At 40.3% G+C, this 13,267-nt stretch overlaps 1 long non-coding RNA gene across 6 annotated transcripts in view; it reads right to left on the bottom strand.

The window, feature by feature from the left end:
* Positions 1-13,267, bottom strand: part of LOC117282507 — an 83,717-nt gene that overhangs the window by 5,911 nt on the left and 64,539 nt on the right. The window contains exon 1 of one of the 6 annotated variants that reach the window (XR_004513267.1): positions 4,349-4,446. The exons of the other annotated variants lie outside the window; for them this stretch is intronic. This is a non-coding gene — a long non-coding RNA (uncharacterized LOC117282507). Of the gene's footprint in view, positions 1-4,348; positions 4,447-13,267 lie in introns of those variants that run through there. 6 annotated transcript variants of the gene reach the window in all.

Below are 13,267 nucleotides of genomic sequence, written 5' to 3'. Positions count from 1 at the left end.
ACACGTTTTATAATATTTATCATGCTTGATGATAGCATAATGCATTAAAATGTTCCGGTTTGTATTGTAATTAAAGAGTTCTGAGGACAGAAACCTGTAAGCATTAAACTGCGCACCGTTTCTTAATGACGAAATATCGGCGAAATCGATCGCTTTGTGCATGAGCAATAAACCTACATGGTTGCCTGGAAATCACATCAAAGATAGGACGAGAGACAGCAGGTACGTTCAGAGAGATTTTTTGAAATAGAAGATTACAACATTATATTTTTAATTTAAGCGTGAGTTAACTTTCCAATATACTGCAGTGTGTACAGACGTTGCTATGCAATGACTGCGAGATAGAAGAATAAACAAGGGCAGTTTCCAGGCAAAAAAATCGGTACATATGTTCCCGCAGGAACGAATACGCACGAAACAATAGTTACTGTACGAAACGGTGTTTTCTATTCGGTCCGTACAAAAAAGTTAGAAGGAAGCTAATTCGGGCGACCCACTCTACTGTGCAGTTTTAGCCAGTGAGTACCGGCGTGACAACAGAGGTTGAAAAATCTCCATTGTTGAAAGCTGTTACCAAGCAACGACAAGTGAAGACACTGCAGACTGGGGAAGACTTTTTCTATTGCTAGTGGGGTGGGACTAAGCCCCTTGTACTCCGGCCACTTCTGGCCTATTGTACCACGGGGAAGACTTAGGGTATAGAGATTTGTAAAGTGTGGAAATCAGCGATAGTGTTGTAGTTATTTTTAGATACGACCTGTAAGTGGCCAATAAATCTAATCACAAATCCACACGCTACCTATAATCATCCCTAAACCACGACAGTAATGTATTAGTAATAATAATTATGTAACGAAGGTTTCCGTATCAATTGAAATTATCTTCTGAGCTACGGCTCTGGAATAAAATGACAGATAATAGACTCTTGTAGGTAATGATGTCACAGGGCTTAGAATATTGAGTCGTCGTTTTAGTAACACAATAGGGTTGTTACTTGCCCTGCAATAATTATGAAACAATGGGCGTCGTGTTCATAGAAACTATCTAGTCAGCTGGTATTTCTGTGGAACTGAAATTAAGCGATAGATTCTATATTAAGAGTTGTGACATGTGCCACTCTTGCTCTCAGCACAAATGTCCGTCTTCCGCTCTTCCGGCGATTGTGGAGTGGACTTAGCGCGCTCTTGCCCGAAAGCCTCGCGCTCGCATCTTTCGTTTTGTAGTGGAAATTTGCTACGAAAACACTTCACCCTCGCTCGTAATGATGTCAGCGGGCTTAGATTAATGATTCATCATCTTAGTAACAGACCTGGGAAATTAATTGGACTGTAGTAATTACGAAACGAAGGATGTCGTGTTTATTGAAACTATCTCCTCAGCTGGTGTTAATATAGCTCTGGAATTAGATGCTTGATGATAGACTTTTACATGTAATGACGTCAGAGGCATCAGATTATGGGTCCATCGTCTTAGTACCCCCACAGGGAAAAATAATTCGTAATAATAATTAAGTAACGAAATTTCCGTGTTAATTTAAACTATCTTTTCAGCTGTGGCTCTGGAAAAAACGACAGATAATAGACTCTTGTAGGTAATGATGTCACAGGGCTTAGAATATTGATTTGTCGTGTTAGTAACACAATAGGGTTGTTAAGTGTTCTACATTAATTATGGAACGAGGGGTGTCGTGTTTATAGAAACTATCTCGTCAGTTGATATTACTGTGGAAGTAGACTTCTGCAGGTAATAGTGCCAGAGGAATTAGATTATTGAACCATCGTTTCAGTACCCCCACTGGTATAAATAACTATAATCGCCAAACCCAGTGTTTCCGTGTCTTCATCTGTTCGCGCTTTTCTCTTTCTCCCAAGCGGTGCATAGAACAAAATTTGTATGGAAAAGATTTCTTCCATTTGGGGAGACCACCCCAGGAAAATTGTTAATTTCTCTGTTAAATGCATGAGCCAATCTATTCGCCATGACTTCCTCCGAAAGAAAGTAAAACCCCGAACTACCTTCTGCTGCTGCTATGATGCGAGGAAAACCCAAAATATCTTATGTCACTATTAGGATACGGGGGAAAGCAAATCAACTTCTACTGTTACTTGGATACGGGGCAAAAGCAAATCAACTTCTACTGTTATTAGGACACAGGGGATAGCCATACTACTTTCTGCTGTTGCTATGATATGAAGGAAAACCCAAAATGTCTTAAGATATTTCCTAGGGGGAGGGGGGGGTAAATGGCAGACGGAGGGTAAGGCTGACAACCTCACCGCCATCTGTGAGCCGATTGTCTTGAAAATGTTGGACTCTCAACGTCTCACAACCCGAAGGATCTCCATGGCCTGTTACAGAGATAACTTTACCTTTTTATCTTTTTTTTACAATTACTAGGATACGGGGCAAAGCAAATCAACTACTGCTGTTACTAGGATACGGGGAAAAGCCATAATACCTTCTGCTGTTAATAGAATGCAGCGAACCCCCAGATTATCCTATGCTGTTGCTGCTTCCTGCTAGATTAGGGGAAAATCTAAGTTGTCTTTAACTTGAAGGAGAGGGAGAAAGAAATAAAGAAAGAAGAAAAGAAAGATGATAAGTTGGGCAAGTGATTGAAAAGGAATACCGGAGAAAGAAGGGAAGGAATGAAAAAACAGATATAAGGGAATAAATAAACTATTATTCCCATAAAATTCGACGAACAACGTAAGTAACCCTAAAGTACAACAAAATAGTTTCTAAAATTGTAGTACAGATTTTCCCGCAAGGGAAAGTTGGGGGCTGTTTAAAGCGCCAACTCGTAATAAATTACTTCTGCTAACCATACAAATCTTCTATGGCTAGCCAGATTATAAAGATTGTTTTATTCTCTATAAAGTTATTTCGTACAACGCTATCCGCTACTCTCCTTGTTAATATGCGATAATAACCAGTTCCATAACAGCGCAAAAACATCAATGTTCATTGCTGTTCATTGCTTTGCAAGCATTTAACTCGTAAGAGACTGTAAAGTACACTGTAAGAAAACACAGGCGAAGAACGGGTGCTTTTCCCGACACAGCATAATTAACAACAAATGCAATTGTGACATTGAATTCCGGTCACAGACTGCATAGATTTTAGAGACCTGATTGGGAGGCTTACTTTGAATTATTAACTGGAAAGGACGCGGAATCAAATGACCTCTATTAAGGACCGTAATAATACGAAACTGGAATGATTACCAATCGTCCGCGACTCTCGGTTATCAATAGCATTCTGTAATACTAAATTGCTACACATTTAAAAAGTGTATTCGAAAGCGCATGTGATTTTCAATATAGGACAGACACTAGCTGAGAGTATTTAAAAACACGAAGCATATAAATTATTTAGCTTGCAGCAAATACGCTTAAAGATATAAAAATCTGTTTTAACGTTGTGTGTGTGCTCTTGCATATATATTTTTCCGATTGTCAATAAATGTAGATCTAATTCACATCTATTTCTTTCCATACCCTTCTTTCCCTGTTCAAATTTAATCTGTCTTTTTTTATTTAATCTTGTAGCCTTTACAATCTCGCATTGTTTATATATGGTCATTAACTGTGTATTCAAATGATTCTACCATTTTCAGCTTAACTGTAGTGATTTAATATGTAAAATACTATATAATATTACCCTCACGTTCTGCAGCACGAATGCATTAGTGAAGCAACGCCTGCAGAGGGGACCTGTACCGGGTTGACCATGCGTCAAAGAGCCTGTTTCCATGCTGTCTCTTTTTTATTGTGAAAAATAATTTTAAATGCAAAAAAGGTTTAGGCAATGCCCATCCGGCCCTGTGCAGCACATTCGTATAAACATCTTACTCTATTACAGCGGTCTCCCTGCGATTCATGCTGTCTCCTCTTTAAGCGAAACAGAAGGAGCCATCTCTCATTTGAATGCTTACGTGAAAAATTTTCTTAATGAAGATATATAAACAGTTATAGAGAAATGACAATAGATAGCAGAAGAGGTTTCTTTAAGTCCGTTATTTAACGACGCTATCAATGTCTAGACTATGTAGTGTCGATGATAGGGATGATAAATGTGGAGCATTTGGCGGTAGGAGAATTGACGGGAAATCAATGTATTCGGATAAAGCCCACCCAAGAGCCACTTTGTCACCATAAATTCCACATGACATTCTAACGAAGCCGGCGTCTATGGCATGACTTGTTAACATTCTTATATCTAGTATTCATGGCAAAAACATTCAGTGTTTCAAAAGATATTTCTCGTATTATTATGATAAAACGTTAAAGAATAGTAGAGTACATATGTGGTGGTGGTAACACTCAGCGTGCTACGAAGTACGTACGTTAATCACACATGTCCAACTATAACCGTCCCTCCACTGATGGCCACTAGCTGGTTTGCCAAATGTTTCTGGGCTACTTGAGGTAACTAGTGCCACCTGTGTTGCGACGATCCTCACCCCTCACTGCTGCTCCTCCATCACCGCGGCTACCTCCAGCACATCTCGTGTTAGCGCTCTGGTCACCTTCGGCAAGCTCTCTGTGGAGCGAGTACGTTAACTTGGGTTACAGCTGAAGGATAACCGGGCAGGTGAGTCTTGCGTCCGTCCGGCTTTCTCAGGGAGAGATAGACTCCGTCTCAGGGCGTATCGAGTCTCACTCCGGTAGGACGGGAAGAAGATGGTGTTCACTATTTTCACGAACACTGGCTACAGCACTACGTTATTTATATCTTTACTGAACTTATAATTCTAATAATGTCTGGCAAATCGTGGACGTCGGGACACTGTTTCGCGTCCCTATCACTTTGATTCTTGGAGACGACTCTTTGAGGAACTGCTGCTCTCCCAAGTTACAAACTCTCTGAGCCCAAACTTCTACGAGGAAGCTCCTCCTTGCCCCTTGCTTTATTGGCCCAGTTCGGATTTAGGTAGTTTTCCAAGAAGTTGTATCTACCAGTCAAAATTATTTTAGTTTTTAATTATTTGATTGCCTCTTTGGCGGCTTGGTGGAAAAATTCCCCTCGGTAGCGTGGGTGTTTGAACCCTCTACCGCTTGAATGTTAGTGACAATAACCGTCCACCCTTCATTTTCTCAATAGGATACGGTCCTCATTTTACAGCTTTATTCAGGAAGGGCAACGAATGCTACATCCTGTGATGTGTCCTTCCTTTTTGTCTGCGAGCGTTATTACTCATCGGGACTTGAACCCGCGACCTTCCGGCTTGTAGCATAGTGCCTCAACCAACTACGCTACCGCGTGCCCCCGAAGCTGATATATTACAATTAAATAATTCAAAAATCAGTCAACGTACGCATCCGCTCACCAGTTGGTCCGTTCGTCCATCCATCCATTCGTCCGTCCGTCAGCCCGCCAGTCAACCCACCAAACCACCCACCCATCCATCTATAACAAGGTACACGTACTTTTAAGAGTTCTGTCTTCTAGAACGTAACACGATGTAGTCAGGTGGAAGTCAACAGACGTTTCATAGGAATATGTCCCCTCCATCCTCAGAACTCAATCTACCTGCTCAATACTGGTTTCTTGTTTGGCTTACTCTTCAGCCCTAAATATGGAGGTGATATTTTCCTCCGAAACGTCTGTTAACTTCCGACGAACTACATGACATTATATCCCAGAGGATAGAACTATTCATAATCACCGCTGTAAAAGCAAAGTACTACAAATGTTTTGGTAGCTAGTTATTTGTATGCCTACTTATTACATTACACTGCATTACATAATGTGATCACCTTAATTTGTTTTGGGTAGGGAGAGGTAGCCTTCTCATCACGCCCCAGATATGCCTACGTCAGGTGGTGCTGGGGCACAGGAATACAGCAATACCTCGCATAGTCCAGGTAATCGGTTCCCGGACTGTTTGAACCGGACTAATCGAGGAACTAAATACATACAAAAAATGATAATTGCTTCCAAAATAATCTCCGCTTTTTCAATAAATAAAACGCGATTATATAAATTGAAATTTCTTTATTAGAAATAATTTTAAAAAATTCATGTTTTTCGCAATTCATTTTTATTCTCTAAAAATTGCAATACTGATGTCTGGACATTTTTCCTCTTTGGCCTTTTCTCTTCATATATTTCTTTGTAGCAACGAATTGCATTGTTTATCGTTCGGCGAATTGTAAGGCTACGTTCAATATTGGGATCAACTTCCATAACATGCTCTGACAAGGTTTCAACCATTCCAATAATTTTTTATAGTTGTTCAGCTGTTAATTCTCGTGCAGGCACTTCAACACAGTTGTCGTTGTCTAACTTGTTCTCCCGTTCTTCATAAGCCCTTTGTTCATCTATGTTAATAAGTGTTTCATTATCTAGTTCATTAGTCTTCGATTTGATGCACTCAATTATGTTGACGGAATCTAACTCATTGAAACCAAGTTGCTTTCCAATTTCCACTATGTTATTAGTGACTTCAGCAGAATGAGTTTCAAAACCAATGAAATTATTTGCACAATGTGGTATGTATGTTTCCATATTGCACTCGTATTGCTTGCCGTTAATTCATGCCATGCTTCTCCTATATTTCCGATAACGTTTCTGATGTTGTAGCTCTTTATAAATTCCGCTAAAGTAGTGCTCTTCCCACCTCCTCCAGCGATAGCTGTCAGAGCTCAAGAATGAACGACCCGAGCATAAATTTACAACAGGGAACCCCAGAAAAAATTGAAATATGTAGCATATCGTATAACTTTAAAACCACATAAAAATAAACCGCACAAAAAGAGACTTAACTGGATAAAGGAAAAAAAACGATCATTTGTGTATTAAAAATAATTTTGTGTACTAATTTCTTATAATTTATTTTTATTTGGCTCAATTAAAATTTAGTTTTCAAATTTTCAAACCGGACTATAGTGAATCCGGACTGATCGAAGCCGGACTATGCGAGGTATTGCTGTAGTTATTGTTTTCTAGTGTCCCCCGTGATGATTTTCTTCACTTATATAACAGCCTACTGCATAGGTCAGTCGATATAGAGATGGGCTACGGGCTGGACGGAAGGGTTCGATTTCCGTCAGGCGCAAGAGAATTTTCTATACCCCAGAGCGTCCAGACCGTCTCTGGAACGCATCTAGCCTCCCATCCATTGGGTACGGGGGCTCCGTCGACGGGGCAAAGCCGCTGAGGCGTGAAGCTGGCCACTCAGCTGCATCTAGTGCCGAGGTCCCAAATTTCTTCATGGTATATTGCTTAATTAATTAATCAACTTCACCTCTTTTACTGTTTGAAATGAACATTTTGGCAGGTTTGCCAACCATGCACTGCCAGTTCCAGAGAAAAAATATTCAGCAATGGAGTGAAGTGTGAACATCAGTTATAAACACCCAGTGAACGTCGTTCAGCAACATTGCTGTGTGTTTAAGCTAAATTAAATCCCGGATTATGACACACTCTACCGACTTTATCTGGAAAATATATTCATCAACGAACCCCGTTCCGTTAGAATGTATTCTATGATTTATGAGTTCGGATGTAAAAACTGCTATGGCCAGTTTTGAATACACAGACGAGTATGTTATCTAGTTTGGCCTGATTTTATTTTTTCCCTTGGCACTACAGCTCCAGTGGGCCTAGGCCTACCTCCATGAACTTTTCCGTTCACTTCGGTTTTTCTAGATCTTACACATTCGGTATGACTCCTTGGGCGGGTGATCAGCCGTCGCAAGGTCTCTACCTGTACACAAACACAGAAAAACGCAAACACACAAATTAAACATCTGTGCCCTGAGTGGGATTCGAACCCACGATCCCGGTTTCCAAGCGAGCGAAGACAGTACATGCCTTAGACCGCTCGGTTACCGTGACCGGCAGTTGGGCCTGACTACCAATTGAAATGAAGTTGGTGACAAGATGTTATTTTGTGACATAACCTTAACCGTATATTGCTTGTCTACTAACAACGTGGGACCCGTGGCCTAGGAAGTGCGACATATCGGACCGCTTGAACATCGGCGCGATTCTCGTGCTCAAGCAGTCCAACAGGAACCTTACCGTTACCCACACCTGTCTGTGACGACGCCTTACGAAATTATACGAACATGAGCATATATTGGGCAGCAAAGGTAGACGTCAAGTTGGTCATGCGCTTTATTAATTAAGCACAAGGCCACGAAGACGTAGGGGGAGTGGAAGTAAAGATCAGTCATCATTGATCTCGATACTAGATTGAAGTGACTAGTCAGTTTCACGCCTCGACGGCTTTATCCCCAAGGAACTACTCCCAGGTAACAGATAGGAGGGGGGATGGGTACCAGATACTGTGGAGAGGAGAAAATCATTGTGACTGACGGGAATTAAACCTTGACCTTTCAGCCCGTCGCTATACCGACTGAGCTGTCGGTTGGATGAATGTATAAGGGGTGGACTTTCTGGATAGTCTCTGCTATATTTAAAATATACAACGTTTCGAAAGCTGGATCTGTTTCCGTCATCTTTGATCGAAATTGGGTCCTGCCAATGGATCCAACTGAGCAGAATTGTCCCCTTTACACTTGATGACGGAAATGAATCCAGTTTCGGAAACTTGTGTATTTTATAAGTATAAAGCACTTATACTACTTGTATAAGTAGGCGATGGACAGTGTCAAATATAGTATTCGTACAATGAACACAATATCGCCGCAAAGCTTTGGAGAACTAGCCTTAGGAAACTTAGATGGTATAGAAATTGATTTCATGATTTAACTTTTTGTTTCTCAACAAACTGTCCGCTGACCCGCCTCTTAATTGATAAAATTTCTTAACTTCCAGTGCGTATAGTGTTATGAGAGTATAAGTACTTTAACAGAACTTGAACAATTACTATTCCACAACTGGTGAACTTCATCGCACTTTGTTCGCTTTCAGCGAATAAAGAGAATGTGTTTAACATTTCTTGCTTTTCTTCTTTAATTTTCTCTCGCATTTCATGGTGTGGCTTGCCATGGTAATAGGATTAATTTGATCTGCTTGTTGCTAATGATAACTGGAAGCGTCACGCCAATAATATTAAAAGTAGTGAGAAACAGGAAAATGGGTGATGAGGTCGATTGAGGAATGCATGACGTACTTCAGTGGTGAAACCTGTTGAAATAATCTACTGAGAAGACAGAGGAAGTCAGAGGACGAGGAGACGAAGAAGAAGAGGAGGCAGAAGAAGGGAGAGTAATATTCATGTGGTTGTTACTGTGACAGATTATGAGGATGGGAGATGCATGGGACTGACTCAGCATCTTGTCCAACGGCACTTTCCTATTAGCTGCAGGCCTTCAGCAAAAGTATAAACCGTTTGGTAGTAGAACCTGAGTGAGAGTAGCCGTGTCCTCTGCCTAGTATGTTGCTTAGCAACGCCATATTGGTATGTTTGAGGGTCCAATATATTTACGAGAACTGCGTATGCAACTGAGTGATGGGAGAACGAAACTGGCTAATCACCAGAGCCCTATCCAAGTGGATCTGTCTAACATAAATTTAACATTGATTTTTTCCATACTGTGATGTTTGCAACAGCGCCATTGTTTTTTTTAACTGGAGGTAATATAGTTACATTGTATCTGACGTCACTTTTGAATGACGCTAGCCTGATAGTATCGAAGGCTTGACTGACCGATACAGAAAAGTTAATCCAGTTTCTGGTTGAATAATCAAATTAATCGCACATAAATATTTCTGTAAAAGTTAGGGGCAATAATTCATGTGTTCAACTGATTGGAAAATTATTAAATTTAGAATAATTACAGTTAATGAAAAGTGGCATTAGTGTCATAGAGCGGGTAGCCGAAACTGAATAGTTTACCATGGGCTAACCTATATGTGCAAATCTCCTCAATTATATGGGACGTCGTGTTGTAACTGTTAGCACTTTTGGTTCATATGCAGGAAATTCCAGGCCTCAATTTTGCGGTCCAGTGATAGGATACTCTGACCTAAATATTCTGCGGTTTTTCTAAACTCCTCAAAAATTCTGGAATTACCTATGTCACGGAGCACAGCTCTTCATAAAGACTTTATCATACCTCAGATAGTCTTTAAATTCCTCGCCCTATACGGAATCCGAAAAATGAATACCAAGTTCACAATAGATCTCCACTGGAGCCTACCATGAACCCCATGGATCTGGTTCACATCCACAAATTATATTCCTTTAAGGTCCATTTTAATAACATTCTTCCATCAACGCCTATATCTCCCACGAAGCCTCTTCCCTTCAGGTTTTACGACTAAAATTTTGTACATATTTCCCCTCTCTTCCATAAATGCTACGAAAATTTTTGGGGCACTAAGTCTTCTTTAACACAGACCACGATCTTTAAACTAATAATTTATCGCTGCATAATATCTGCTGGACTTTGAGGAAAAAGAAAGGAAACAAAGATGCAGAAGAGATGAGGCAGACTAGTTTCCAGCTACCCAGCACATTTCATTTCCAGTACGAATTGGTGTTAAGCCGTTACGCCAGGTAACATGGAACGGAGATTAACAGAAAATTAAAATTTAATTGGCCCGTCTGTCTCTTTGTGGCGCTGGCCAGTTTATGATACTATGTGATGCAACTCTCTTTAGGCAATCAATCAATGGATAGAACCGATCATTTGTTGGATATAGAGGCTTTGTCCAGTCGCTTTGATTAATTTGTGTATGGCATAGGAGCGCCGTCGCGTCACTGCTTCCCAAATACTAATCATTATTATTGCAGTCCAGCGTCCTTATTAGTAAAAACGATATTTTCAGAAAATTTAGAGCTTTCGGTCTAGAAAGCAGAATTTACGCCACAATTTTAACATTAAATAACGTGATGTAAACTGCAGAGACAGTAGTCACAACCACAGAAAGCAACGTTAAGTCTTCTAAGGAATAACATACACAAAATTCTCTCGTAGCATTATTTTTCTCAGTTTCTCCGTCTCTGGTTTGATGCTGGGCAGCCATAACCAGTTACTTTATTAGTGCATAAATCGATCGATTCTCATGGCTGTTCATTTCCATGGCAACAGTGAAATCAAATACAGGAGCACTATGAGACGAAAAGGGGTTTAACGGTAATTTTTCAATCACAATATAATATATTTCTTGCCTAAGATATTTTGTTCCAATACCAGTAGGGTGTATGTTAATAAAACCCCGGTCGACAAAAGGGAGATTTCTGTAGTATTGTGGAAATTTTTATTGCATAAACTTAGAGATATATAATGACATAACGAGAATACTTCATAGATATAATTACGTCCGACCGGGAGAAGATCTACAGGGTTTTCAAGTGTCTCGACGTTTTTCGTTTATTTTAGATATGGATTAGGGTCTCACTCTCTATTGCATTTCTTCTTCACCTTCGCAAGCTACAGTCTTCATTAAGATGTGTTTTAAATTCTCTATCATGTATGCTACGAATCTCTTCATTGCTATGATCAGCACTGTTATTTGTTGGTCACAGAAGTTCTTAATTAATATAATAGGCCTACAAAATTCAACTGCTGAAAAACTTCCCCCAAATTATTCCTTAATTAGTGAAACAGAGAATTCTCTAATATCACATTCAGTTTCATAGAGCCTCAAAACTAAAAATACATCCATATAGTAACCAGAAAAAAAATATATATATATATAACTCGTATTACTAATCTTTTAAATATTTCCATGCACAAGTGACTTACCTATATTACGAAACGTGTAAATAAAAAATGCTAAAATATATTAAAATGGTAAGAAGTGTTAAAATGAAAGTGGTACGATACGTATATGTGTGTGTAAACATAAGAGACAAAAAACAAACTCCGTGGCCTGTAGTCCGCAGGTGAAATATACCGACCGAGCGACCGCCGCTTGTCGGCGAAGTTAATGCCAAGGTTTGCCGATAGTGGGTGTGCGTGGACAGCGCAACGGATAACCACAGCCGTTAATCTCGGTTTTCTAGACCGGAGCCGCTATTTCCTTGAGATAGCTCCTCAATTATCCTCAAGAGGCTGAGTGGCTGGTAGCGTCGGGAATCGAACCAAGGACCTTTGGATCTGTAGGCAGCACCTCTAACCACTAGACCACAGAGGCGGTCTATGTATGTAAATATACCAAGAATTGAGAAAATTCTCAATAGGTAACTAATATTCGCGGCATGTACTGTCTTCGCTCGCTTGGAAACCGAAATCGTGGGTTCGAATCCCACTCAGGGCACGGATGTTTAGTTTCTGTGTTTGCGTTTTTCTGTGTTTGTGTACAGGTAGAGGCCTTGAGACGAGCTGATCACCCGCCCAAGGAGTCCTACCGAATGTGTAAGATCTAGAAAAATCGAAGTGAACGGAGAAGTTTATGGAGGTAGCCCACTTGGGCTGTAGTGCCAAGGAAAAAAAACTAATATTCGCATTTTCAAATGGAACAATATTAGAACTGAAAATAGCTAGAAGTTGGAAGATCATATTTTCTCACGGAAGAGTTTCACTGTGAAAATAAAAATAATAACAACAGCAAAACACAGAAGGAACCACCTGAAGCAGATTATGGGCAGTGAATACTAAAATAACCAAGAGGCTTTGCTGTGAATTCTTCTGTGAGCTAAGTACGGAGGTGAGGTAAGCGTGCTTTAACATACACCAATTATGCAGGGATATGAGTTTGTGATTATGGCGTGTGCCTGGATATTCGAGAGTCATTAATTATAATGAAGGATAGAGTTTTCATTTAATTCCGAACCTTAATCTGTTTCATGGTTCTGGCTAAATTAGTCCTTATAATAATGTTCGTCTCATCTCAGAAACCATAATCTCTCTGCTTAAGCTTGGATCCGTAATTAACGGCACGGCCATTTTGTGTATTGCAACTGTTTTGATTATGGTCACTACTGGCTTTAAATGAATGTCTAGGGAGTTACAGAAGCACATACTTATCACGCAGAGGAGGCATGCTTTCCTGTACAAACCGACCAAAATTATACATCTACCCCTCGTTATATGGGAGTTGGAAACATGCGATTTCATTTTACTGCGATCAACTAATTTAGAGCCGATCATAGTGGCCGAGCGGTCTATGGTATGAAATGTCTTCGCCTGTTCAAACACTGAGATCGTGGGTTCGAATTCCATCCGAGGTATTTTTTTTTTCCTTGGCACTACAGCCCCAGTGGGCCTAGGCCTCCCTCCATGAACTTCTCCGTTCACTTCGGTTTTTCTAGATCTTACACATACGGTAGGACTCCTTGTGCGAGTTATCAGCTCGTCGCAAGGCCTCTACCTGTACACAAACACAGAAAAACGCACACAAA

This window comes from Cryptotermes secundus, unplaced genomic scaffold (genome assembly GCF_002891405.2).
Source record: "Cryptotermes secundus unplaced genomic scaffold, Csec_1.0 scaffold446, whole genome shotgun sequence".
NCBI classification, from domain to species: Eukaryota; Metazoa; Arthropoda; class Insecta; order Blattodea; family Kalotermitidae; genus Cryptotermes; species Cryptotermes secundus.
The sequence above is the reverse complement of the archived record's forward strand: the minus strand, read 5'-3'. Positions and strand labels throughout refer to the sequence as shown.